The sequence below is a fragment of the Notamacropus eugenii genome, chromosome 3 (genome assembly GCF_028372415.1).
Source record: "Notamacropus eugenii isolate mMacEug1 chromosome 3, mMacEug1.pri_v2, whole genome shotgun sequence".
Classification (NCBI taxonomy): domain Eukaryota; kingdom Metazoa; phylum Chordata; class Mammalia; order Diprotodontia; family Macropodidae; genus Notamacropus; species Notamacropus eugenii.
Window position 1 is genome coordinate 96,763,899 of NC_092874.1, and position 22,847 is coordinate 96,786,745.

Consider the following 22,847-nt stretch of genomic DNA (forward strand, 5'->3'; position numbering starts at 1 on the left):
GAATACTACTGTGCTATAAAAATTGATAAACTCAATGATCTTAGAAAAACATAGGTATACTTGACTAAATAATCAACAGTATACAATTGTATACAGGAACAACACTATTGTTCTCAGAACAACTTTGAGTGAAGAAGTCATTGTGACTACTATAAATACCCAAATTAACTACAAAAGTCATATGAAGAGAAAGAACTGATTAATAGAAGTATGTATAGAATGATTTTACAAATGTACACATAGTTGTGTCTCAGGGTAGCCATTCCTAGGTGGGGCTGGGGTGGGGTTAACAGCAAATAGAAAAAATAATTTACATGATAACCTTATTATATATTTAAAAGGAATAGCAAGTTGTACATAATAGATTTACAGTTTCATGTGCAATATATTTTTTAAATTATTCTATGGGGTGGGTGGAGACAAGATGGCAGAGTAGAAACAGGGACCTACTTGAGCTTTCCCTCAAAATTCCTCAAAAAAACCTCTGAAAATTACTCTAAATAAATTCTAGAGCAGCAGAAGTCACACAATACAGACTGAAGCAAATTTCCAGCCCAAGACAATCTGGAAGGTGGACAGGAAAGGTCTATCATACTAGACTGGGAAAGGAGCACAGTTTCATGTGGATTGCACTGATGTGGATGGAGCTGGAGAGGGCTTTAGGGAAATAAATTACTGGTGGTTGCAGTGGTTTTAAGACTTCTCAGCCCACAAATGTCAAAGACAGCTTAGAAGGTCAGTGGAAAGGGTCTCTCACCTGTCTGGGAGGAGAGCATGGTTGGGACCAGCCACAGTCCCACCCCAGCTCTGCAGCCATCCCAGGGTGGCTGCAGCTGAAGCAAAGGCTCCTGTTGGAGCCCTCCACTTAAAGTCAAAGGTCAAGTGACTGACTGGGAAGATGAGCAAATAAGGGGAGAAAAAAATAGACTATAGATTCTTACTTTCTAAAGGAAAGGTATTTTCTTATGTCATATATAATGAGGAAGATGAGGGCATACTACCAGAAGAACACAATAAAGTTGAGGACCCTGCATCCAAAGCCATCAAGAAAGATATGGATTTGCATCAGCCCATGGAAGACCTCACAAAGGATTTTGAAAATCCAGTAAGAGAAGTAGAGGAAAAATTGGGAAAAGAAATGAGAGTGATGCAAGAAAATTAAGAAAAGTGAGTCAACAGCTTGATAAAGGAAAAGAAAATAACACCTTTAAAATTAGAATAACCCAGAGGGTAAAAGAGATACAAAAAGCCAGTGAGGAGAAGAATGACTTAAAAAGCACAGTGGGCCAAATAGAAAAGAAGATCCAAAAGCTCAATGAAAAAAATGATTTCTTAAAAATAAGAATGAAGCAAACAGAAGCTAATGGTTAATGAGAAAGAAAAAAATGTAAAAACAAAACTAAAAGAATGAAAAAATAGAAGACAATGTGAAATATCTCATTACAAAAACAACTGACATGGAAAAGGAATCCAGGAGAGATCATTTTAAAATTGTTGAACTACCTGATAGCTATGATCAAAAAAAGAGCATAGATATCATCTTTCAAGAAATTATCAATTAAAACTGCCCTGATGTTCTAGAACCAGAGGGTAAAATAGAAATGTAAAGAATCCACTGATCACCCCCAAAAAGAGATCCCAAAGGGAAAACTCCTAGGAATATTGTAGTCAAATTCCAGAGTTCCCAGGTTAAGGAGAAAACATTACAAGGAGCCAGAAAGGAACAGTTCAAGTATTGTAGAAACACAATCAGGACAACAGACGATTTAGCAGCTTCAACACTAAGGGATCAGAAAGCATGGAATATGCTACTCCAGAGGTCAAAGGAGCTAGAATTAAAACCAAGAATCACCTACCCAGCAAAGCTGAGTATAATGATTCAGGGGGAAATGGAATTTCAATGAAACAGAGGACTTCCAAGCATTTTTGTTGAAAAGACTAGAGCTGAATAGAAAATTTGACTATCCAATACAAGAATCAAAGGAAGCAAGAAAAGGTAAACAGGTTAAGAGAAACCATAAAGGACTTCTTGAAGTTGAACTGTTTACAATCCCACATGGAAAGATGATATTTTAAACTCATGAGACCTTTCTCAGTATTAGGGTAGTTGGAGAGATAATTGTAAAATATTATTATATAAAATATATATGTGTGTTTTACATATATATATATATATATATATATATATATATATATATATATATATATATATACAGAGAGAGAGAGAGAGAGAGAGAGAGAGGAAGGGAGCAAAGGAAGGAGAGTGAACAGTATAAGCTGAATATGAAGGGATGATATCTAAAAAATAAAACTGTGTTGAGAGAAATGTACTGGGAGAAAGAGAAAGGGAAAAGGAGAATGTAGTGAATAATCTCTCACAAAAGAGGCAACAAAGAGCTTTTATAATGGAGGGAAAGAGGGAAATAGTGAGACAGAATAAGTGAAGCTTACTTTCATTGGATTTGGCTTCAAGAGGGAACAACATACACACTCAATTGGGTATAGAAGTTTATCTTACTCTAAAGGAAAGCAGATAGGAAGGGGAAAAGAGAGGGGGAATAATAGAAGGGACAGCAGAAAGGGTAACTGGAAGCAAATGTTTTTGCAGAGGGACAAATCAAAGGAGATAATAGAATAAATGGAGGCTGAGACAGGATAGAAGGAAATATAGTCTTTCACAACATGACTGTCATGGAAGTATTTTGCATGACTATGCATGTGTAACCTATACAAAACTGCTTCCCTTCCAAATGAGAGTGGGTAGGGAGAGGGGAAGGGAAAGAAAGTGGACCTCAAAGCTTTAAAAATGAATGTTAAAAATTGTTTTTACATGCAATTAGGAAATACAATATATGGGCAATGGAATATAGAAATCTATTGTACTCTACAGAAAAATAGAAGGGAAGGAGATGGGGAGGGGTTAAAGAAGGGAGGGTAGATTGGAGGAAAGGGCAACCACAACATATGCTGTCCTGGGGTGGGGGAAGGGGGCATATTGGGAGAAAATTTTAAATTTTACATTTTGTGCAAGTGAATGTTTAAAATTGAGAATAAATAAATTTAGTTAGAAAAATTATACTATGTTATAGAAATGCTTATTTTATTGCATAAATTAATAGCAAAATAATTTAAAATATTTAAAATCATTTTTCAAAAAAAAAAAGAAAATAGTGCCTGGGCGGCTCAATGACAATACTGAGGAGGCAGCTGCGGTGGCAGAGTGTGGCCTGCTTCCTGGCAGGGGAGGAGGAAGGGGAAATTTAAAAGCACCCAGGAGTAAGGGATGGCTGGGTTGGGGCTGAGAAGGAGAATAAAAAGAAGTGGAGGAGGAGTGGGCTGGACATTCTCAGGTCCAGGTCTCATTAAAAGAGGAAGGTTCAAATTTGTGTTATTTATTGTGTTATTAATTATTGTTATTTATTGTGTTATTAATTATTGTTATTTATTGTGTTATTAATTGTGTTATTAATCTTTCCTGAAGAAATTGAAATAACATTTCAACTGCCTTCTTCAGCAGCTCCTTGGACAGCGCTCAGCAACCCTAGACAACAAGTGCAATGGCTGCAAACAAGAATAAGAACCAGAGCTCATTACTTCTTCACAGAGTGATCATGGTTGGTAGTGGAGGGGTGGGCACATCTGCACTTGCCCTTCAGTTCATGTATGATGAGTTTGTAGAAGACTATGAACCTACTAAAGCTGACAGCTTCTTGATGGAGAAGAAGTGCAGATAGACATTCTGGATACAGCTGGACAAGCAGATTATGCAGCTATTTGGGTTTCTCTTAGTCTTCTCCATAACAGAACATGAATCCTTTACAGCCACAGCAGAATTCAGAGGACAGATTCTGCATGTTAAGGCTGAAGAAGATAAAATTCCTTTGCTTGTGGTGAGAAACAAATCTGACTTGGAAGAGGGAAGACCCGTACCCATTGAAAAGTTCAGAAGTAAAGCAGAAGAGTTGGGTGTCCAGTATGTAGAGACATCTGCCAAAACTCGAGCCAGTGTAGACAAGGTATTCTTTGATCTAATGAGAGAAATAAGAGCAAAGAAGATGTCAGAAAACAAAGATAAGAATAGCAAAAACAAAAAAAACCCAGCAAGAATAAGAAGAGTTTTAAAGAAACATGCTGTTTACTGTCTTTGCTGAGAAGGTGGATCAAATCTGTCAGTTGCCACTGAGGACATCGGGCTGGATTCATGAAAGGTAGACTATATTTCTTCACTTGTACTGCCTTTTCTCTTCACTTGATTCATGCATTACTTCTTTCAATGAAAAACAAAAGAGAGATTTGTGAATCAATCAATAGCTGGCAGAAATAAATGACCCATTTTCCCTGGAATGGAACTACTCCTCTGACATTTTTTTAAAACTGAAAGTTTAAAAACAGCAAACTTAGTACCACAAGCAGAACCTAATCCAGTGTTAATTTTAAAAACACTGTATTGTAGGTTATGATATTTTTCGAGTTTTATGATATCACCATTTCATTTAGAAGTTAAAATTTTCTCCTTCTTTAAGTTTTAGGAGGAAAAACCAGACATTCTTCTACACACAGCAATATAACACTTTACCATTTTATTAATGGCAGTCAGAAAAATCATTAAATTACAAAGCATGTAGTTTGGTTCTGTTCAATGACAAGCAAAGTTGAGTGACTTTTATAGTCAGATTTTCTTAGTATTTCCCAGAACAATTTGAAAAGCAGCTAAAATGTAAACTTAAGTTATCTCAATTAAGTCACTATGAAGTTCATAAATCTCATTCATACATACTTAAGGTATGAAATATAATCTGTTCTGCCTTTATTTTTTTTAAACATTGTTGTCTGGTTCTTCCCTAAGGGTCCAAAGATTGTATGGGAACTTTTGAAAAAAAAGTACACTTTCTTATACTTCACCTTTCTTATACTTCAGCTTTTTAATTGAAGAAACAATCCCAGTAACAATTCTACAACACACTTAAAAATTTCATGCTTGCGCTAATTTCACACAATAATTGGCATTAAAAATATACAAACACCATTTTAACCCCAAAGTAATTCTCATCATTTAAAAATTATTTTTTCTCTTAAAGCACTGATAAATTCCTGTGCATGTAGCAAATGTTGTTGATGCTCTGCTTTTTGTTTCTTTACTATTAGTTTAATACAAATGCTTTGGAAGAATGATGAGCTGAAGTTGTAATCTATAATCATGAAGCCAGAACCAGTGCCAGACATTTTGCTACCTCTCATAGAATTACTCAGTAATTCTAAATTTAAATCAGAAAAATAGTGGGGAGAGTGAAAATAGGCCACTGTCATGTTCTCTTTGGTTGCAGTTTTTCATATAGTTTTCCTGACAGACATAATAACATTTAGAAAGAAATTTTTAATGATGGGAAGAAAACGGTTAAGTGTTGGTATACTAGTTGCTGCTGCCATAAGTTAAGCAATAATACAAATTTACCAGAAGGGAGAATAATATGTTGGGTTGTTTTTCTTTTTTTAAGTCAAAAGTTAGCAGTCTTTTCTTTTTGGTAAAAACGAATCTTCAAGTGTAGGTGCCAAACAGAAAAAAAGAAAAACACTTTCTATTTTATTGTTACAGAAATTGTAAAGATTATGATTTTGATTTGGAAAACCATCTTGTATGACTTCTCAATGAATCATGAACTTTTTTTGAAATAAAAAAAAAAAACAGACAAAAAAAAAGAAAATAATGGACTAGTGAGCAAGCAGGAAAATGGCAGGTGGGGAGGTGGGTACCAAGGGGAGCAGAGAGACAGATAGAAAGTGAGCAAAGGGCAAACTGATCCACAAACCTAATAATTAACAGTTGGTTACCTTAGTCCAGAGGAGTGGTTTGTGCCCAGTTTAAAAAAAAAACAAATAACAAAAAGACCTATTTTTCAGGTTCTTCAGCTTAGAGACCTATTGGCTCAAAAGAATCCAGCAGGTGAGAGCACACCCAGTTAGGAAACCTTGAATTTCTCTTTCTCTAAATCTCCCCATTTTCAGGAAATAAGCAGCCCCTGGGTGTGCCAACTTTCATTTTCCATCTCCTTCCTGCTATTTATACACACACATCCTCCAGGCACACTCTGTACTAAAACTTAATCCAAATCTCGATTCTGTAAGGAGGAGGGAGGAAGCTGTACATTTTGGTAAATCCAGAGGGCCCAGATTGTCCACGTGAGAGTTTGGTGGCACCTCTTCGGAAGGGTGGGCTTCCTGTTCCCTCCAGGTGGAAGACCTGGCCCTTTATTGTTTCTCTGCATGCTTAAAATCTTACCTTTGGTTCCTGTTGAGTTGGGGTGAAATATATGTGTGTCTGAGTCCCCACTCCCTGTAAGAGCCCCAGGGTTGGCTTCTACAGCACAATCTCTTCTCAGGTGGATGACTGCCCTTTCGCACTTGGCCAAATTTGTTAGTGAGGGATGTTCTTGAGGGGTGGTGGGTGAGAGAAGATGAAATCAGCACTGGATCAGCATATGTGAAGGAAGGAACAAATCAATCTCCTGCCCATACAGTCAGGTCAGTGTCATTATGGACTGAGGTTTGAGTTACTTGTGAGCATACAGGGACCCACAGACAAAGTCCTGACCCCAAAATGGGAAGCCAGCATCACCATTAGTCAGAAAATGTGGTGTTCGGAGTGTTGTAGGTGAAAGGCAAGCCTCAGTTTCCCCAAAAGCCCCCCTTGCCTATTTCTGTACCCAAATACCTTTTCTAAATACCTATCTCACCATCACACATCCATTTCCTTGATGTAAGCATTGCTGGCTCCAGGCATCTTCTGGCTACATTCTCATCCTAAAAGAAGATTTCCTTAACCTTCCCCAAAAGAAGGGAAGAAAGTCAACTCAGGCTGCCCTTCCTTCCTCTGACCTTCCTGGTGGATGATCTGACCATTTCTCTCCATCTCCCCCTCCCCACATACAAACATGTAATAGATATGTAGTTTCATGTGCAATCATCTTTATTATACTTCGTTATGGAAATGCATGCTTGATTCCAAAATTTAAAATTGAAAAAAGAAAGGATAATTCTAAATTCTGAACAAAATGGGATACCATTACATTATGGAAATCTCTCTACAGCCAAGGAGAATATTAGGTCCCTGGATGATCCAAACAGTGCACTGGAGAAAAGGAAGGGGAAGGAACAGGGGGCAATGGGATCTCAAACACAAACTGAGTTCACTTCACAGTTTGCTACCCTTTGCAGGGAGCTAGCTAAGAGTACCCAAGTTTGGTCACTGTGATACCCACACAGAATCCCTGAAATGACAGGGGGCTCTGTCATGGAGCTGGAAGGTCCCTGCAGAAGCAGCTGTGTGGAACTAGATGGCCCCATTTGTCCTATCTAAGAACTGTGGGGGGCAGGAGGGAGAAGAGCAGAGAAGAATGGTCAGGAGCCCCCAGGCAGGTTAGGGGTAGGATGGGAGCCAGAGCTGGCTCTGCTCCTGACACTGACCTTGGAGGCCTCCTTTCTTACCCACCCCAGGCCAATTTTGCATGAAGATGACTCTTACATCTTCTCTCTGTGAATTCTGTGACTACACAGTGTCCTCTCCCCAGCAGGGTCACTGTCCCAGTGAAAATGATATCTGAGTAATTAGTTTATCTTTGGTGCCTCCAAGCTCCCCCTCCTGTACTTTTCTCCATGACCTTTGGCCAAGAAAGTATCCCTTCTGCACCAGGAACCCAGAGCCCCAATGCTGCCCCATTTCTTCTGTCAGAGTAAAGTCATCTAAAACACTGACAGGTAACTCCTACAAAAGTATTAGTGCTGCAGGGTATTATCCATCCTGCTGATAAATCATTTGTCCTCTAAAAGAGGTTCTCAGGGAGGAGGCAGTGTTTAAACCAAAAGAATGACCTAACAAGGACAGAATTTCCGGAAGAGTAAGGGTGACACATGAGGAAAAGAAGTTTGCTTGGTTGCCTTTCCTCCATCCTGAAAAGGTCGCACTTTATTACTGATGACCTGGCTGGTGCAATTGTTTGTACGAGTTAGCAGTTCATATGGGCAAGGTTTATTTCCAGATGGCCATTCGCTATAGGCTGGTTTTACATGTATCCAAAAGTAAAGCAAAATGCAAACGTGGCATTGCAAACCAACTCTAATTTCAAAAGTCTTCATAGGATTGTGATGAGTTGTGGGACAAATATCTCCTTTCTAAGTTTCTGTTGTGGGTGGTTGCAGTCAAATACATATTTATCACAAGGCAGATATTGTACAGGTAAAAACCAAGCTTTTATTACTATGCTCAAGCATAGGTTCAGGCCTCAAAGAACTCCTGAACCCCAAGTGGGACTCTAACAAGGCTTCTTATATAAAAATTACATCAGACTGACAGAGAAAGGATTCTGTCACATAGTCTAGGACATTCCTCTTAAACCCTGAAATTGAAAAGGAAGATAGATCCTAGTCCTATACTTACTTCAATGTTATAAAAGTTTAACAAACTTAGTTACTTGTCACAAATCTGTGTGTTTTAGTCTTAGAACCTTATACTGTGTATAAGTAATGAGTGTCATTTCACATGGAGCCTTACCCAAAAGAGGAAAATGAAAGGCAATGTGGACTGGTGGGTAGAGAGCTGGCCTCAGAGATAGGACAGAAGGGATTCTGGCAGAAAGACACCAGACCCTCTCTGCCGCGTACTGACTATGTGACCCTGGGCAAGTCACTAAACTTCTCAGTGCCCCAAGAAATGTGCTCAAGCTATAAATTGCAGAGCAGGGACTGACTTGCACTGGGAGAAGAAGTTTCCTCACTGGGAATTCTCTAACCCCAATGAGAATCATTGATACAGTAAAAAAAAAAAAAATTCAAGGAGAAGGGGGTCAGTGCTAAACAATGCCAAGACATTCCCTCATGATGCCATTGGTCCTCTTTGAGAAAGGAGGATGAACAACAAACCCAGAACTCTTTCCTAGGACAGATTAAACAACGAGTTAAAGCACTGAGGGATTTAAAATCTCAGTCTACCCCTTCTTCTAGATGGGGGGCAGGGGAACCAGAGGCTCAGCAGCAGCTCTTGGCAGGCCAGTCCTGACACATAAGCAGGTACACATGAGAAGGGAATGAGGCCAGGATATGGCCTGGAGGAGGTGGCTAAATGTCAGGGAGGCAACCCTTGGACCCAGCCCCAGCTGACTGCTCAGCCAGCTCTCTACCTCCCTAATCTGCCTCTGCCTTTGCAAATGGGGCTTTGTAGATGAAAGAGAGGAAGGCTTCAGTTCCTCCACCCTCAGACCAGGGCAGGTAATCACTGGAGAGAATCACAGATGATTAGGTATCAATGTGTTAACAAGAGTTAAGACATTATGCCCTCTGGGATTATTTCTTTCAGAAATATAAACACTTCTTTTTTTTGCTGGAATTACAGGGAGGGGAGGAAGGACTCAAATTCCTCAATTGAGGAAGTGCATTTATTTTTAATGCTAAGGTAAATAAAATAGAGATAGAAGGGTAGATACTTTTCTGGGTTGTACAGATCCTTCTGAGAGAGCAGAAAACTCAAGGCCCAGGAAACGGCTACAGGCTGTGGAATAAGGGAAGGCTGCAGGAGGTCACCTAGGCCTAACTGTATAAAGGTTGCATCTGTCTAGAAGAAGTGGAGTTCACTGAGGCCAGTTCTAAAGAGCTGCTACAGAGCAGAGGCTGCCCCCTACTTAGGACAGTGCTGATTCATCAAAGATGCAGCTTTTCAAAGCTGGGACACATAATGCTGACTGTCATGGGGATGATGATGGAAGTGATGCTTTAAAGGACATTCCAGCATTCAACAGTGCCAGCTGCCCAAGGATAGGACAGGAGAGGAAGAGCCTAGGGAACATAATGAGAGTGGTCCCACTCTCCAACCTGCTCTGCAATCAAATGAGTGGCCTGCTGAGAAGCAATGGCCCAGCAGGAATTGTAAAGAAGAAGACCCTGCTGTCAGGGCTTGGATTGTAGCTTCCCCAGGAGGCTCATCATTGACATCACAAAGCCATATCCTGAAGCAGAATCCCTTAGTACTAGGGCAAATCTCTTGCCTGGAGGTAGGGGAAGAAGGTCATGTTCATCAGTGTGCTTGTCAGAAGCAGGTTGACAGTCCCTTGGAATCATATGGTACTGATCTTTCAAAGGCAGCAGCTGCAGTTCAGATGCCAAACAGTCCTTCAACTACCGATTCCTCCATTCCACTCCATTCCCTCCAAGATCAGGAATCAAGACTGATTCCACCAAAGACAGTCTCCTTGCCCTCTTAAAGTGAACCCAACTCAGTCATTGTATCTCCCCTCACACCAGAAGCAATTGGGTGGTACAGTGACTATAGGGCAGTGACTACCTGGGGTCAAGAAGATCTGACTTCAAATTCAATCTCAGACACTACCTAGCAGTGTGACCCCAGGCAAGTCATTTGCCCTCAGTTCACCTCAGTTTTCTCAACTGTCAAATGGGCATGACAACAGCACCTACCTCCCAGGGTTGTTCTGAGGACCAAAGGAGGTAATATGTGTAGCATGCTCAGCAAACCGTTTAGTACCACATAAGTTCTTATCCCTTTCACAAAAACAAGTCCTGGATACTCTCTGGCCCTAGCTCTGCCATCTGACCTAGCGCTTTAATAAGATTCTCTTTAAGTTAAGCAACTCAGTCTATGGTGTGTGGCTCCATTATGGCCTCCATACAAGAATGATATCTTTTCAGACACTACTTTCTGCAGAATTCCAGTCTAAAAGAGATTGGGAGGGCTTGGACACTGAGCAATGGGGCATTTATGGTTGGAGCCTGCTTGAAAGTGAGTTTGCTGATAACTGCCCTAGATTTCAATTCAAGCAGCAGAACCTGGAAGACCTCAATGGAGATCCCAGATCTTGACTTAGGTACCTTCATCCCTGAATGCATCCTCTTGGATGTGAGGCCTTGTTCCAGGCATCAGGAGAAGGCAGTGTTAGAAAGAGTTTTTTTTAGGTAAAAAATGATCAGTGTAAGAAAGTCAGCATCAGACAAAGCCTCAACGATTAGAGTCTCACCTTTTTTCTCCAAGTTAGAACCTGCCTGTATCCCTTTGTTCTGATGGGAGATGCTAAGTGATGGCAAATTCTACCCAGGAGTGATGAGATATGTCTGAAGAGGTCTGGGTAAGGAGGGGCTCGTTCACCCTGGAAGGGTGGAGGTCAGAAAGAGAAGCAATCTTTGAAAGATCGAACCAAACCAGAGAGGTGGTTAGAGCCTTAGTTAAATTAGACACAGTGTTGGGAGGAGAGGAGGGAATATTGTCACACACGCATGCACGCACGCACACACACACACACGTTAAACAATCTGGTGAAAATAAAGTTGAAAAGCAGCCTTGAAGGAGAAAGGAAGACCTGGTGAATCAGAATGAGAGTTTGGGGGGAAGGTGTAAGGGTAGGCAGTCCCATCACTTTCCTCTGGGAAGCAGGAGAGCTACAGGTTGTTTGAATATACATAGATTTTTGATCTTTACCAGCATCTAGAAGTGAATCAGGTGGTGACTTAGTGGATAGAGCACTGGGCCTAAAGTCAGGAAGACCTGAGTTCAAATTCAGCCTCAGATACCTACTAGCTGTAGGATCCTGGGCTGACAGTCACTTAACCTCTGATTGCTTGACAAAAGGATCCACTGGAAAAGGAAAATACAATTACTTCAGTATGTTTCCCAAGAAAACCCCATACACACCTATGGTCCATGGGTTCAGGAAGATGCAGAAACCACTAAACAACAAGTATCTTAGAAAAGTCATTTAATTCTATCCCATTTACTGCCTTCCTGAGGCACCTCGCAGGAACCAGCTAGAACTGTGCAACTAGGCAGTGCAATGAAGAGATCTAAATGGACTGGACCTGAAATCAGGAAGACTTAGGTTCAAATCCAGGTTTAGGCATGTCCTTGCTGTGAGGCCCTGGACAAGTCCCTTAACCCTGTTTACCTTAGTTTCCTCATCTACAGAATGGGAATGATAACAATAGCACCTACATCCTTCTGAGAGACTTGTTATTTCTAAGGATCCATTTATTGTGGGACGGCACCTCTGATCAATCAAATTCCACTTCTCCCCCTCCCAGGAGAATGTCAGATAGATAATGTATCTACCAATTCAAATTCTTAAGTGTCTAAATTTGTTAGCATTGAAAATCGGACCCAGGTGACAGGAATTCCCCACATTGTCTTGAGCTATGATTGTTATTCCAGGTGTCAAAATGTGATCTGTGACATAGATTTATTTTTAAAATGAAAGTCATCTTCAATTGCTTTATTTGAGAATTTCAAGCCACTCCTCAGTATAATACAAATACTCTAGAGTTGAGAGGAGTCACGGATCCTCACCTTTACTGATCTCTGACTGTATCAAACCTCATCTCTACAACATTTCCTTGTGGAGTCTGAGACATCTGCCTCTTCTCCACATGTAGAGTTAGCTCTTTGGAGCAATGGGATTACTCCCGTTACAATATTCCCCTGTCCAGTGCACAGGGCTCTGGGCACCTACACAGGTCTTCCCAGAGGCAGCTGTGTGCTACAGTGAATAGAGAGCTGGCCCTGGAGAAGAAAAGTCTTATTAAGAAATCTAGCTTCAGACCCGTCTTATATGTGTGCCCCTGGACAAGTCTCAACCTCAGTCTGCCTCAGTTTTTCAGCTGAAAAATGGAGCTCATAATAGCACCTATCTTCCAGAAGTACTTTGAGGATCCATGGCCACAATATTTGTAAAGCACTTTGTAAAACTCAAAGCAGTACAATTTCCCCATCATCTTTGACTCATTAAAATGTTTTAGTCAGGCTTTCTGCTGACAGGAAAGGAGCAGTTTCTCATGGTGTAGCTGATGCTGGTCACATTCTCAGGCCTTCTGAGAATCATGGGACTTAGAAGAAACTTTAGAGTCCAACCTCCTACCAGAAGAACAAATCCCCTTTACCATGTGGCTAACAACTGTGATCTCTTCTACAGATGGTGAACTCACTCTCTCCCAGCCCATTCCATGATGGGGGCAGCTCCAGTCATTAGGACATTCTTCCTTTTTAATGGAGCTGAAATCATTCTCCTTGTAACCTACATCTTTCGCACCAGCTTTGCTCACTGGAGTTAAACAAAATGACTTTTTTCTTCATCCTTTTCTTCCTTTTCTTCATGACATACCTCCAGACACCTGAGGGCACTGATCATGCTCTATCCTAGGCTTCTCTTTCCTAGTCTAAACATCCCCTATTCCTTGGATTCTTCTTTCGGGGAAATCACGTCCACACCTTCCACCTTCCTTACTGTCCTCCTCAGCATGAACTCCAGCTGGTCCTGAAGGAGGATAACAGAATAGAAATCAGAGGACCTCGAGTCAAATTCTGACTTCTTTTTGTCCTTCATGACTTCTGGCAAGTCATTTAGCCTCTGTGAGACTTACTTTGCTCATTTGTGAAATGAAGGACTTGGACTTACACAACCTTACACACTCCTCCTAGCTCCCAAACTTCTGCAAATGGGGTGCCCAAACTGGAACATGCTGCTGAACATGGGACCTGACTGGTGTGAGGGACAGTGGGAGTGTTACTTCCTAGGATAAAATTCTTGTAGTCCTTCAATAGGTTAAGATTTTCTTAGCTTTTTAACAGCTGACCTCACATTAAGCCTTTTATTTTTTAATGTGGACCTATACTATCATCACATTTTCATGGAAAAATCTTGGTATGGAAACTCCTTCTGTGCAGAGCAGGAACTCATTAGTCATTTGTGGCTTAAGAGCAGGAGTGTTTACTCTTTTTTGTCTTGGATCCCTTAGGAATATTGTGAAGCCTATGGACACTTATTACAGCATAATGTTTCCTAAAGAATAAAATGAAATAAGGCATCACAAAAGAAAAGAGTTATATTCAAATGCAAATATCAAAATATGTATATTTTAAAACAACTCTACAAGTTCATGGATCCCAGGGTAAAGACACCTACAATTTGGGGATTCTTTGGAAGTGCACTGATGCACCCATCCTGACATGAGACATGAACCCAGGTCTTCCTGACTCCAAGGCTGGCCCACCACTCATTATCCCACACTGCCTCCCTCATGCTTCCACACAGTTTGGAAGCAGCTGGTTTTACTTAATATCTCATATCTCTAGAGACACTGTATGGCACAGAATTGACATCTGGGGAAGAAATCTAGGCTACTATGACTCTACTAAAGCAACCTAACATTCCACAAATGTTTCAGGAGCCATGTCACCTCGATGCCTCATTCAGGCCCACACTGAGCAGCCCACTAAAACTTCTAGGTTGTGAACAGTTTTTCAATCTTAAATGGTTTATTCTACATTTTCATCTGGTAGAATTTGAAGAATTCTAATTACCCTGTCCTAATTTGTAAAATTAGGACAGAGATAAATTTGTGTCTTTTTTTTTCTCCTTTAATCCTAGTGCTTGATCAGTTTTCAGGAATTAAACTTGTTCAGATGGGCTTTGTTTTTTTCTGTTTGCTGGAGCCCTATTTCCCTCCCCTTTTTCCCCCACACTGCCAATTACTTCCCCACCACCTTGGGCCTTCTGACTGGGCCTCACACTTAAAATTTTGCTAGGATTTTTGCGACCCAGAGTATGTATTCTGTCCACTGATGCCATATTTCCTTAACACCACCCCTACTTCTCCACCACTAGCCTGGGCCCTCTGACTGGGCCCAAGGCTCTTTCTGGCTAGTGGCTCAACATTTTAATAGAGGAAGGAAAACTGTGTTTTGGAAAGAGGATACCGTGAAATTAGGAAAATGGCATCTCCTGCCAACTAAGTCTCTTTATTTTCACAGAAACATACACTCCTGTTCCTTCCTGTTCATAACTCCAATCCCACCCCCACCAACCCCTGGCTGATCTTCTTGTCCTACCCTTTCTTTACCATGGCTCTGAAATCAGGCCCCTGCCTGCAGAACTCTGAGTGAAGGCTCTGAGTTCAGGGGATTTAGAAGTGAGGACATTTGGTCAATTCCTCAAATCCATTTCAGTGATTACCCCAGGAGGAAAAGGCCTTTGCAAATCACTAATTATGTGATAAGGTAGCATCTATATTAGGAAGAGAAAGGAAGAAAAATCCATGGGAGACTTAGATGTTCAAAAGAGATCTGTTACAGGATATTTTCACAGTTGGCTAGAGATGAGAAGGAGTTGTTGTAGTTAAGACTTATATGTTGAAAACTGATTTATTAAAAGTTACTCCTATATAGCTTCCCAAGGTCCAGGAGGACTGCAGATCAGAATGGGAAGCTGTACTGCTCCAAATCTGCATCTGAATTGGGGTTGCGTGGAGACTCTAAAAATGACTTTTCATTTTCCCTTTGCTGTATATGAAAAGTCCCTGCTGTGATCTCAGTTACAGTAGTCTAATGTGGGTGGGTGGAGAGGGAGGTGGAGATTCCAGGCTGATGGTATATGAGGACAGAGGTGTTATTTGTTCAGTTTCCAGGTCTAGGTTGTACAATCTACAAGCAAAGACACTGGTGGAGGAGAAGAGCAAAAAGAACTGAATGATTTCCCAATTTATTCAGCAGTGGTTGACAAGGGAGCTATAGATGAACTTACCTGTGATGTCAGGTAATATGGGCCATCTAAGTCAAGATGGACACTCATCAATGAAGTTAATTGGACCTTCTTGACTGGTTTTAGAGGCAATAGCAAAAAGCAATAGACAATGCCTGGAGGAAACTTGGGAATTATCTGTCAAGTGAATGGAGAATGGCCTTGGGTTGTTCCCATAAGTGAGGAATCAGAAATTTACAGAGGTGCTCACATTTGTTCGCCATTTTTTTCTGAGATTCTTCATATTTATTACTAATTCAACCTCTCAAGGGAATGGGAAATAAACTTTCTTTTTAATTTTTATTTATGTTGTTAAATGATTCCTGGTTACATTTGTACCATTTTGATTCCTTTTTTTATTTTGAATCCAAATACTCACCCTCCATCCATCCCTTACCCAACCATTGAAAAGAGCAGCAATATGACTCCCATTATACATCTGAAGTCATGAAAACCATATATACATATTTGCCATGTGGTAAGAAATCAAAAAATAAGAAGCAAGATGAAGTGAAAAAATATATTCTTCTATCAGCACTCACAGTTCAGAGGGAATGATAGCTTTTCTCCTTTGGGATTCTCACTATGAAACAGTCCTTCAAATTCCTTGGGGAAGGAAGAATTAAACCTCCACATCACACAAAGATCCTAACATGGGAAAAGAACTCAAGTCTTAATATAGCTGGGTATAATGTGGCTAAAACTGTGTACATACATGCATGTGTTTTTCAACAAGCAATAATAATTCATTCATTATATGCCCCAGAGGAAGGGTGGAATTTGCAGTTATATAAATCTAAGAGATGTCACCTCCTAACACCTCTCAAAAGCAGTCACATGGGGATGGGGGCTTTCCTTCTGCTGACAAGGATCTGTAAATTTCAGCAGGACAATATATAGCCATGTTCAAAGCTTGTCCAGATTACTAGGATCCTTCTCAGTTAGTGCTCTACTGGCATGACCTTCAAGAACCTAAGAGTCACCTCCTTGTCATGCTGGAACTTCTGAGCAGGGCTTTATTACAATCGTCTACAAAACCCAGTCATTCATGCTTCTTTCTTATTTGTTTCCTACGGACCCAGACAGCAGTGGAGGAGGCTCAAGGGAGCCAGAACTCAGAATTGTCCTCGTGGAGAAAACAGTGGCTGGGAAAAGTGCAACGGAAAACACCCTCCTGGGCAGGAGAGAGTCTGAGTTCAGGCCTTCAGGAGGGTAAGTCACCAAGATCTGTAGGAAAGCCAGGACCACATGGAATGCGAGGGACATTGTTGTTCTTGATACTCCAGGCATTTTTGACACTGACACTCAGGAGAAAGAAAATTTGAAAGAAATATCTCATTTCACGACACTATCCTCTCCAGGACCACATGCTCTACTCCTGGTCTTGCAAGTGGGTCTTTTCACCCAGGAGGAGAAGGCAGCTGTTGAAGGGCTTTATCGCATTTTGGGAGGCAGATCAGTGAAGTTTCTAATCATTGTCTTCACTCAGAAAGAAGAGCTGGGATAACAAAGTGCAGGGGATTATATAAGAACCATTGAGAACCCCTATTTCAAGGAGTTGTTGGAGAAGTGTGAGCACAGATACTGTGCATTTAATAATAATGCTAGTGGAGCCCAGAGAGATGCCCAGGTGTCAGAGCTGAGGGCCATGGTTGAGACAATGGTGCAAGCTAATGGGGGCACCCACTACACCAATGATACATACAAATCTGTGGAAGATCTCCTCCAGAAGGACACAGAGGCTCTTCAACAACACTAAAAGGAGCAGTTTGAGAACGAGAGAGAAGAAATCAGACAGAAATATGAGAAGATGTTTGAAGAATTGGAGAAGGAAAAGAAAAAGTGGAAAGAGGTAAAAGAACAGGATGATAAGAAATGGGAAGACTATACGAAGAAAAAGAAGTCCTATGAGGATAAGAAGGAGGCATAGTTCAAAGACTCAGGGCAGAAGTACATGAAAAATTGTGAGGGTGCCCTAAGGGAGGCTGAAAATCTTGAGAGTTTACTTTGGGAAATTGCAAAGTTAATTTTGCCCATTGTTTTCCCGTTGCTATGGGTGTTTTCTCCAGGAAATCCTTTTGACAAGCAGAATCATTTCCTACCTAGTCTCCACCATGGAAGCTGGTGAAACAAAGAGAGTTTAAGAGAGGTCACACATTCAATAAAGAATTCAGACATCCGGTGAACCCAAGTCTCCTGACAATATGTCTAATGTTCCTTCTGGTCTATCACACTACTTGCTAAATAGCAATGCCTTTCAGAAGAATGCAGCCTGATATTTTACAGTAACACATAGAATTTCCTAATTTCTTATGTTAAGTCTATGTGAACAGGCAGCTAGGAATAGCCAGGAGAAGGCAAGAATTCAAAACTCATTGCGTACTATTAGGAACTAATAAATAGCTCCACTTTGGGTATTATCCCCCCAGGAAGCATTTCCCCTTTTTTTCGCTGTCACTCCCATCATTCTCATCCTTTAAGAACCAGCTAAACACACATGGCCTCTCCCCAAACCTTCACTACTTCCTTTTCTCTCTGCTCTCATGATGCCTATTCCAGAGAACCAATGTGCTGCAGACTAAAACCATCCATTCCACCTCTTCACATGCTCACAATCCCTCTTTCTTGGAAGTGCTAAGTAAGCCAAACAAAGTACTGTTCTCATCACCCTAACTGGGCTCTGTGCCCTGCTGTGAGACAATCAACTTGGAGACTATTCCCAGAGGCTCTTCTCCTCACACATGGATTTTATTTTGACCAGATAAAAGAGTGTATATTTTGTCTCATTTCTTCCCTAACCTTATTCACTGAATGGGCTTTGCTCAGTCAAACTGAGACCTGTTAGAGACCTTGGCTTAAAAAGGCCTAGGGCTCCCAGTGCATCCAGGGCCATCTCCAGTCAACCTGATCTATATCTTGACACTGGACCCAAATGGCTCTAGAAGAGAAAGTGAGGCTAGTGACTTTGCACAGCTCTCCCTTCTTTAAATCTATTTCACTTGCATGTCATGGCATCACTTCCCCCATGCCATGGCCTTCTTTAAGAAAGAAGGATAAACAATAAACCATGCCTAAGCAATACTCTACATTACATGGCCAATATTATAAGACTTTCAGATATCTCTCAATGTGTTCTCCTTATCTGCATCCAAAGCTGCATTTGCCTGGGCTCATCTAGTTCCTAAATAATATGCCTTGGAATTCACAACTACATCCGGATCCAAAAGTTATAATAACAAGGTTGTGTTTTGGGAAAGGTAGACCACCTTTACATTTTTGTTAAACTCATCCAGATGGGTGGGGTGACTTGAGGCTTTATCCAAAAGGAATAGAATCTTAGAAGGAATGCAATTGGCATTACAAAACTTCTCAACTTTGAGAATGAAGAGTGCATGAAGCAAGCTTGTTCAAAGATCCGAAGGGTTATCCATGCTTTCAAGGTTAGCAAAATAACCCACAGATCCTTTTGCCTTCCTGATTCCATCCCATGCTCTGATTTTTTGAGTGGTGCACAAGAGCAGGTTTTCATTTGAAATCCCAGATCATTTCCTCCAAGCAAAAGAGCAGATCTATTTTTCTTGATTTTTTTTTTTTGATTCAACATGTGAATTTATTTTAAATCAGTCTGGTGATGATTACAGACTGATTTAGCGTTGTCTTCACCAAAAACATGAAATTCAAATTCAGTATTCAGCAATCTGCCTAAGCAACAAACAACTGTTAAGTAGAAGGTCAGATGGGGAGAAAAAAACATTTGAATTCGTTTTACAAACAAAACCAAACTCTGCAAAGCTCACTGCATAGCTTAAAAATTTTTTAAATTACAAAGTCTTAGTTACTCAAGAGAATACTGAACCACTAAATGGAGAGAGAAATGGATTTCAAAACTCAAATTTCTATAGTAAGAGCTATTTTGTAAATTAATTTTTGCATGGTTTCTTACTAATCAAGCAATACCCAGAGTAAGAGTTCAAGTCCTTCCAACCAGGCTAATTTTATTAAATGGCTACATTTAGCACTGATAACTTATGTAGCAAGGCCAACATTTTTAGGCAAGAATATTAAGAGGTTTTAGAAAAAAGAAGTACCCTTTGTTCCTGCTACTTTTTACTCCCTTCTCCAATGTAAACATGAAATTGAATTATATTTTCTTATCTAATTTTATAGCATTTACATAAAATCCTGACATTCATGGAAACCAAAACTCAGATTTTCCCAAAATATTTATTTCCATTCAGGACAATAAAACCACAATTCAGTCAGGTAAGCCATCCTAACCTTTCACTTAAAAAAAAAGAAACTTTAAAGGCACCAATTAAGGCACTTGATAAAGTTAGGCATGCAAATATGTAAGAAAAACAATCTTATCTGTACCAGCACATAACAGAGAAAACAGTCAAACTTTAGGAACCTTTAATGTAATTCAATTAATTTCAGGAAGGGTTTTCAGTTCTACCAGCACCACCAAAAAATAAACCAATGCAATGCCATCTGCTGCCACAGTAATGCTACAAACAAGCCACCAAGGACCATATGACAAGTATAAGAATGAACTAAGAAAAATATGACACCTATTTTAAGTCTCTTCTTGGCTAAATCAAATTGAATATTAATGGAGAAAAAAGATTGTAAGGAAAACATTTATTAAAAATATCCATTTGTTCTGTGATTGGAAAAATTAGTATTTAATGAAAGATGTATTCCAAAGTATATCTATTTTCTTATAAGCACAGGGATATTTTTTTTTAATCCTCTTAATGGGAATGACCATGAAATAATTGTAAGACCTATAGGAATCTGTTCTAACACACTCACAAAAAAACCTGTCATTTCCTGAAATTTTTCTGGTCATATCTCTTTGAAAACTCTGCTTGCCTCTTTTTAATAAAGAATGAACTTGTGAAGATTTTCAAATTAGTACTTGTTTCCTCCTTGCCTTATAAAGCAAATTAAAAATTTCTAGGAAAGCTAAATTGTAATGCTTAAAAGGTACAGCAGCAACATACAAAGAACTTTTGGAAAATACATGTAAAGCAAAATATACCTCATATTTTCCTAAAATTATTCAGTCCCTTCAAAAATAAAATCTCATAAAATATTTTAGTAGATGCACACAAAAATATTGAAGAATTTAACTTACGAATAGTTTCAACTTACTATATCACATTCTTTAGTCTCAAAATCAAGTAGGTGAGACTTTGGAATTTCATAATATTATGTTACTGAGTTTCTACAAAATTTGAGTTCACATTACCGCTGATCAGAAAGTTGAGCCCATGTTACTTTTCTTAATGAAAAATGACAAATCACATATTCATTTACACTTACAGCCTACCTTGTTTGTGTCTTATCTTTAATTCAAGGTACTGTTCTTTGTTTTCCCAATGATAAGGTGCTGTTAAAGAACGGACAAAATCCTGCTACATATTTATGGTTTGGCACATTCTTCTCACAATTTAATCTATGAACTTATGTCCAGAATGAAAATGGGAATAATGAAGCTTTTAGGCTTTAAAATACCTAAATTGTAACTGCTAAAAGTTATGAAACTGTCAGCTCAGGACAGGGAGTCCACCAAATGTTTTAAAATTTGCAATAGGCATGTCATGGTAAGAGGGGGAAAATCCCACAACAGCAGCTACTTAAAATAAAAGACAGCTAGCCACAAGGATTCGTGCAGAACATTTTGGGTATTTTTGTTGAATATAAGTGATTGAATTGCTTTTTCTTCAAGGAAGATGCTCCAAAATATCTTGGATACATCCTTTGGAGATCTGAAGATTTTGGAATCTCAAAAGGTAGTATTTTGGTTTGAATAAACTACACAAATAAACTACAAGTCCATGGTATATAAGGCTGTTTCTTAAAGAGTATGGTAGTTTTGTTCTTTGGACTTTTAAGACTCAGAGGGAAAGAAAATTACAGCCTTCGCATTCAGCAGCAGAACAATTTTTCTTCAATGAAGTTCCCCCCTACATCGAAGGTAGATTTTCTCACAGAAGAGGCAGGAATCAAGGCAGTGTTTGGTGCCTCTGATGTGACAACTCTGATGACAGCTGGCATGGCAGAGCCTGCAGGGGAAGGCTGGGCTGCAGAATGAGTTGGAGATGGACTGGGCAGGAGGTCCCACTAAACAGCAGCTGGCACTGTTAACAACAGCCCGTTCTGGAGTTGCTGCATTTTCTGGACAGTAGCCACCACCTACATTACAAACAGCCCAAAAGCATGGGGTATTTTTGCTCTCAACCCAGGCACCGCAGTCACTGTGTACTTACCTCCCATCTTTCTCGTGCCCGAGCCTGGGTTGTGCTTGGCTTTGACCTGGGCTTCGTGATGGGAGGCACGGACGAGGTCTCCGAGAAGCTGGCCATTGGCGCTGGGATGTTGGCACGCTCAGCACACAGAGCGAGTCCAGACAAGGTCCCCTCCTCGCGTTCAGAGCGCTTGGTCGTGGGAGGACTGCCGCGGAGGAAGTCTGTGCCCCTGAAGGGCCCACGGACACTTTACTTTCCCAGAAATTCTGTTTTCCAAAGCTTTATCCCCCAGCACAGTTCTAGCCGCCGCTGACATGTCGGTTGGAGGTGGCTTTCGGGGATCAAATAGACCCGACCCACAAGTAGGGACTGATCCAGGGTTTTCCGCAGGAGCCCTGAGAACGTGTATGCAGCCTCAATGCCCGCACTAACAGCCTCTCCTGGCAGCTACACATAGTGAAATCCTGCGTGATTTCAAAACTGGAATGCAGACTTTTTATTCAGAATTCTTTAAAGAAAGTCCATGCACATGTACGCCAAGTAAGAGCTGTCTGTACTTCTAAAAATAGCGGTATAAAACACATTCACAATCTCAGATAGGACGGTCTTATGGGGTTTGGTTTCGTTTGGTTTGGTTTTTTGCCTGTGTATATTGATATGCTTTTCTTTTTGGTGCTGGAGTTCAAGATTTTTTAAAAGTTATATTTAAAAAGAAGAATGGAATAGGAAAAAAAGACAGAAGGCTCTGATTGGAGTCTAGTTTTTGAAGAGTTTCAGCCCCCAAGTAGAAGAGAGCTGCTTGGGATGACAGGGTCGAGTGAGGGTTTGAAGTATTTCATATGGATGCCACAGTGAACTTCACCTGAAACTGCTCAAATCCCACGTGAAAGCAGTTCCTTTACACATACATTCTATAAGGGATTTTATTAAATAAAACAAAATTCTTTTCCACTTCCTTTTGGGCATCCAAAGTTTCATCTGTTAACAGTGGTAATATCGTACATCCCTTAACAGTTAAGGCTTTTACACGAAA

The 22,847-nt window shown here is 40.3% G+C and overlaps 3 pseudogenes; 2 read left to right on the forward strand and 1 right to left on the reverse strand.

Moving 5' to 3' along the window:
• Positions 1–3,376: 3,376 nt before the first annotated feature.
• On the reverse strand, positions 3,377–22,818 carry LOC140531840 (sialomucin core protein 24-like; annotated as a pseudogene).
• On the forward strand, positions 3,558–4,183 carry LOC140533047 (ras-related protein Ral-B pseudogene; annotated as a pseudogene).
• LOC140533044 (GTPase IMAP family member 4 pseudogene) lies at positions 16,518–18,212 on the forward strand (annotated as a pseudogene).
• Positions 22,819–22,847: the final 29 nt, after the last annotated feature.